Source organism: Atta cephalotes (assembly GCF_000143395.1).
Source record: "Atta cephalotes unplaced genomic scaffold scaffold00031, whole genome shotgun sequence".
NCBI classification, from domain to species: Eukaryota; Metazoa; Arthropoda; class Insecta; order Hymenoptera; family Formicidae; genus Atta; species Atta cephalotes.
This window is the reverse complement of record NW_012130095.1, coordinates 753,940-760,604: the sequence shown is the minus strand read 5'-3', so window position 1 is coordinate 760,604 and position 6,665 is coordinate 753,940.

Here is a 6,665-nt window from a genome sequence, read left to right as displayed (position 1 = left end):
ATATAATATATATATATATATATATATATATATATATATGTGTTTAATGTATAAATAACGACGTTATTAAACCTGAAATCCTCAATATATTTTATATATTGCGTTGTTTTATAAAATATACTCTCTACAATTTTTTAGAATGAAATCTTACTTTTAAAGATTGAAAAGTCTGAGTCACTCTTTTTTAAGATTAGCTCGTTTTTTACTCTTTAAAATGAGATCAAGTGAATTCGAAATATTTGTATTTTACTTTTACACTTAGATTAAGTCAGTGTACGATTTTAATATATCAGTGCGCACTAATGCATCACTTTGCATTAGTTAGTCGACGAATTCGCGATCATCGAATTCTAAATCTTTGTGAAACATGAAATTTAGTTATATTATAGCGTCGTAATTATAATGCCGCAAACAATATAGTGAGATAACAACGATCGAAATGTCAATAAGTAAAACTGATATTGGATCTTCTAGAGGGGAGTGACGGTCACTGAGTGACGAAATTGTATTGTAATTGGCATACTTTCGATCGCGCTTAGAATTGCGAGTGATTCGGGCGGTTGTATCGGCATGTGTGAATTAACGAGCGATTTTGTCACTTGCCGCGTGTGCAAAAGCCCGCGTCAATTTAATTATCGGACCAAGGCTGACGCTATTGTTCGCCGTAGCTCACCCTCGGTTTTGTGCGTTTGAATTTGCCCTGTTTGCATTGGCCGTTGGGATGATTTCTCGACATTCGCGGTTCGATACCCGCGCGAAAACCAGGATGGCTTTAATCCGAATTCGTTTGTAATTTTTTGCTTCCATAGCTCGATTAATCCTTTTTTTTTATTCATTCACGTTGTATTCAATTCGTCATTGATCGTATTCCGGATGAACTCGATATCCTTGATAGTAATCACGTTGTTTTTTCATATTTCCCAGCAATGGCTTGTCGCCAGGTTAAGAGTGGTGGATAAATATACGAGCAAAGCTCGTATATTTCGTTAAACTAAAATGGAATTTAATAACGTTACCTTGCGTGAGTTTTGTGTTACGTTTATTTGGTAACATTTATGTGGTATGATGATATACGCACGTTTATTACTTACAATGATGTAATGAACGTAATGAACAACGAGTCAAGATGATATTCAATTTTGACTTTGTAGCATTACAGCACTGCTCGTTAAAAATTATTTCATTAAGAATGAGAAACTTAATTAAAGTAATGATAGTACGAGAGAAATTAATAGTAATAATGAGAGAAAATAAATATTTTTAAAAATAATATGTTTATTTCATTATAAATTGTTAAAAATGTCTTTTTATATATTTTTTTTCTATTAAACTAAAAAATGTAAAAATTTTATAATTTTTTACCTATATGTTTTGTTAATTTAAATTATTTTTATTGATACTGAGCATTTAATATTAAAATAATCTAATGATTCAAAAATTGGTTGCGCGAGAATTCGAAAGCAATCAATTTTTAGAGATAATCTTTTAATTTTTAATATATATTAATTATTATTATGTTATCAATATTTATTAATTATTATTTATATTCTGCATTTGAGTCATAGATTCAAGGATCGACACTACGATTTGAGAATCAAAAATTTAAAAAAAACAAAAGATTGTAAAGATGTATAACTAAACATTAGCATTAAAACAAGATTTGTGACGATCCATGCTTGTTACGAAAAATAAGGGATTTTTCGCAATTGTAGGTTTTGCTCGCAGTATCCAGCTTCCGTTTAAGATTCAAGATATCGAGAGTTGTGTGCCTACGCGTTCTTTGCTTTTATACAGTTACTCACCATCCATACAATGTAAAAGGATCAACATGAGAAACAACGCATTGGCGCAGCCAGAATTTTTTTTCTACGAGATGCAGAGATGTCGAAGAAATTTTTTACAGCTTTATTTGAATCTAAAATCTTTCTCTCTGTATCTTTTGCAGAATATATTACAAAGAGTATGCATATGTGTAGAATATACATATTTCATATGTTGAAATTTCTCTACGTCGAAATATTTTATGTGGAAAATTTTATTTTATTTCCTAAAATAAAATATATCGTTATTCTATAAAATTCCATCAAATAAATCGACATTCTATAAATGGATTTTTTTTTGTTTTGATAAATCCGGCGAGTGTAGATGCAACTTATCGTAATTTGATTGTAAACTCTTTACGGCGCTCATGAACATTGAATAGGGTTGCAAGCGAGATGAGAGAGCCAGTGGACCTCTGACGGTGTGCAGAGCTCTTTCTCGACGGTAATTGGTGTTCGGGCCTTATTGTGTAACTGGTATCGCCGTGTACTCGCCGAGGTATCGTCACGTACGATCTCTGGACGGTGGCGAGCCTCCCTATGACGCCGTTTCAGCGTCGAGATAAGCCGCTGTAAGTATATGTATACCTCAGAGTCCGCTTGAAGTAAATCTTTGCAGAGCTTTATGGACTATCATGGAATTTTCTTGCTACGATTAATACGCATTACATCTTTGAAGATTCATTACTAAGTAAATAATAGTTATTTGAAATGTGATTATTATAATTAACTTTGAAATGAGATTATAATTGAAAAATATAACACAAAGAATATTTTGACAGCTTTATTAAGGATTTTTTCCTTTCTTTTTTAAATTTTAAACTGTCTGCCAAGATTGGCGGAAGAATTTGGAAAGGGATATATAAAGAGAGAGAACGGTGAAACCTTTAATCAGATCGCCAATAAACCGGGATTTGGCCGATCCTGAAATCTTACCATTTCTTCATCACTTTTGGCAGTGGCGACATCATAACTGTCGATTTAGAATTCGAAACCTTTTGAACGCCCATCGTAAATTGAATTTATGGCCACCAAGATAAAATCGTTTCGTTAAATCATAACACACGAAAACTCTGACTGGGCGCGCGTGCGAAGCACATTGATAATTCGATAACAGTATTTATCGTTCGATACTCGTGGAAACCGTTTTGACATGCGGTTTTTCGTATTATTAGTATACGCTGTCGCTCTTTTCATGCGACAAATTTCAATCTCTTTTTCTCTAATATTGGTTCAAGAAATATGTTATGTAAGAAAACATACATTTAAAAATAAAAATATGATGATGATGATATATTTCCAGGAAAGAACCACGGTTCTCCATAGGTTGACATAAGAGAAACAAAATTTTTTTAAGTTAGAAATATATATCTATTTATCATTAGATTCGTTTGTGTATCCAATTTAACAAAACAATTTATAAATCATAAGAAAATTATTCTTTACAAACCATAAGATCTTCCTTTATTCTTTCTTTATAGATATATATATCTCATAAATGCGAAGAACAAGATCATCCATATCGATTTACGATAATATAGCGGTTAGAAAAAGCTTTTCAAAAATATATATCTGGCTGTGCACTCTTATAGCGAATTCTTTCTTCGTTTTGTTCGACACAGACGAGATCCCACTTCACGTCGACGACTCTTGGGTTTATTTAGGACAGTCTGTAAGTAATCTGTCGTTGATGGTCGTACGGCCTACTTCTTGCACTGGAAGCCTCCGTGAGCGATTGTCACAAAAACTGGTCTTTCTGCTCGCGCGAGGCCGAGGACGTGGCCTCTACGCTTGTTAAGAAAGCAGCTCTCCACTAGTTTCCGTTTTGCTCTTAGATCCTTGTAACATTCTTTCATCGAGCCTTGCTATGCTTATAATCTAATCATTTAATCTATTCATAGATAAAGAAACAGTCCGAGAGCAAATGTGTATATAATTAATTAAACTCTCTAATGAATTGTCATCTAAAATCTTCGTAATTCAGATGATGAAATATAAAGATTCAAAAGAAAGGTTCATTATTAGAAATGTAGATAATATTTATAAGGATATATTTGCGGTACAGATGTGAATAATATTTTCTTTATATTTTTTCTCAATATCCCAGATATTAAAAAAAAATATTTTTTTTTCGCTAATTTTTTAGCGTATACTTACTCCTTTTATATCTTTTTATTTTTAAACATTTATATGTTTTTATCTATATTAAATGAGTGAAAATGATAACAAATTTTTTAGATCACGTTACGTCTATTATAAATTAATTCAACTAGCACAATTGAATAACAGACAGACATAAATTTAGTGATCACATATTCTATGCTTTAAAATGAATAAATCCATACACGTCGCGTTGTTCTCTAAATTTGTCCATCTGTCATGTGTAGAATACTACATGATGATCATTTTTGTTAAGAAATCACTGTTTTCAAGCTGTCGTAGTGATTTCAATTATTGCTACATGTCGGTGTAAACTGTATATTGCATATTGACTGTAACTGTAAAACTGTCAATTAATGACAACAGTTTGTCTCGTGAGGCCGGCTCGACAACGAGGAGAATGTCGGGCGTAAATCAGTCGATTCCATTGCTTGTTTTGTAACGGTCGAACGATGGACGGGCCAACCAGAGAATTCGCGAGAAACTTCTGGGAATCGTTAACGACTCGACATTAATTGCGCTGGGAACAATCGTCGATTCAACCCTTGACTGCATCGGTCGTTATATTTGACACGCTATGAATGTCAAGATGATAACGCTCTCTTGGCATTTTTGTTATTTTATTAACGTTACGTTGTTATAATATATTACTAACTGGCATGTATATACATTGAACATTTACCTTATATATATAATAATTTAATTCCAATAATACTCATAAATTTTCTTGTGCCATTTTTTCGCAGTTAAAACGTTGAAGTTCGCAAAACTTTTTTATTGTTTTGTGAGCACAATGACGAAATATTAAATCCATTACGTAAAATATAACAAGTAGGAGAAAATAATTTTTAGAAATAAACGATTTTTAACAATGCTATTACATTAAACGTGCTGAAAATAAATATTTAATTTATTATATTAATATGAAATATTATGAAATATAATCAAATTAATTAAAAAATAGATATAAGTCACTGGTGAAATTATATAGATTAAAATGGACGGAAATTAAATTAATTATATCTTTTACCTTGTTTTCATTAAAATCTAATATTCTCTTTGCTTTATAAAATGAATGTTGCTCTCGAGTTTGCAGCATACCAGAAAATCAAGTGAACTTGATTGCCCCAATAATCGTGCTTGTATCCGTTGATAGAATACCACTGCGTATGCACATGCAACAAAATGGCGAATCGAGAATTCCCTCGGCGTAATTCCTCGAATCATTAAGCGGCGGGACTGAGTTCGCGTTTATGACCAGCTGATTGCGAATGGTTGTGGACAACTCTTCAAACACAGTACTTGCGTATAATTATTATAAATCACCTTTGTTCGGCTGCGACGTAAGTCCCGTCGTGTCAAATCTGCGTTCATTTCCCTCTCTGGCAGTAATTCTGGAATCTGTCTCAGTGCTTGCTGTGCAACGAAACAACGCGTACATTTCATACGCAAGCAGCAAGATATCGACAGTTGTATTGCGATCGTTATCAATGTTTCTGTGAGACAAATCAAATATCACCGACTAGACATCAAATATTTGAGATATGTGGAGTTAGCAAAATATTTTTAAACCAACTAATGCCCGTTTCTATATATTTAGATTATCTTTCTTTCTTGATTTAACTTACTTTTTTATTTTTTTCTAGTTCTTAGGAAAGGATAATGACTTATTAGGAAAGGGTAAAGACTAATTTAAATCAAGATTAAAGTTAATTTGGTAGAAATGCATGTATAATAAATAAAATAAGCGCCTTTATTACGTTAAAATTAGATATTGGAATAATATTTCTGTATGTATTTTAAATATGCATAGTATTTTACCTCAGACATACAACTGAGCACTGATTACTTTTGGACTTGCAACGCAATTAAACTGACATAATAATAATAATAATAATAATAATAATAATAACTCATTGATTAAGTAAATTTGATCATCGACTTGATGCTACTAATATTTTAAACCTATAAAGACTTATTTTGAAAAATAATTAATTCTTTAAAATATTTTTGTAGTTGCTTGAAAACACGTGAAAGAATCATCATAATCTGAATAACACAGGCTGTCAATATACAATTTTTGCGTGGATTTTCCGTTTATAAAATATGAGATCACTGTTCTTTCTCATTTTTCCTCACATTTTTTAGTCAATATTTTTTTTAATGAAACGGATATAAAACGTATTAAAAATCAATGCGAAGAAGGATGTGAAAGAAGTCGCAATAATTGTATCGAACGTGTGAATACAGAGTGCGTGATCTACGATAGAGGATAAGAGAGGTGTTAAATTCCACATAGTCCATATAGCGTGTTTCACCTTTCGTACTTTAATGAAGCAAATATAGCCGCTAAAAGAGAACAAAGATAAAGGACGAGAGGTGTAAATAGGAAAGTACAAGAGATACGCGCGATACGAACAAATCTCTATATGTGCATTTCACTAGAGATAATCGCTGAATACTGTATCAGTTTCTTTACAATCGCGACAGATCGGTGTTTGGCCGAAGTTCGAATCGATATCCTGGGCAAGACTGATTGATTATCTCAAACAACGAATGACTTGTAAGAAATAGAGACGTGTGCAAGTCTAAGATGTCCAATATTTCGCGCGTATCGTTGCCATCGCTACCTGCCGGTAACATAGTATATACTCGGTGTGTGTGTGTGTGCGCGTGTGTGTGTGT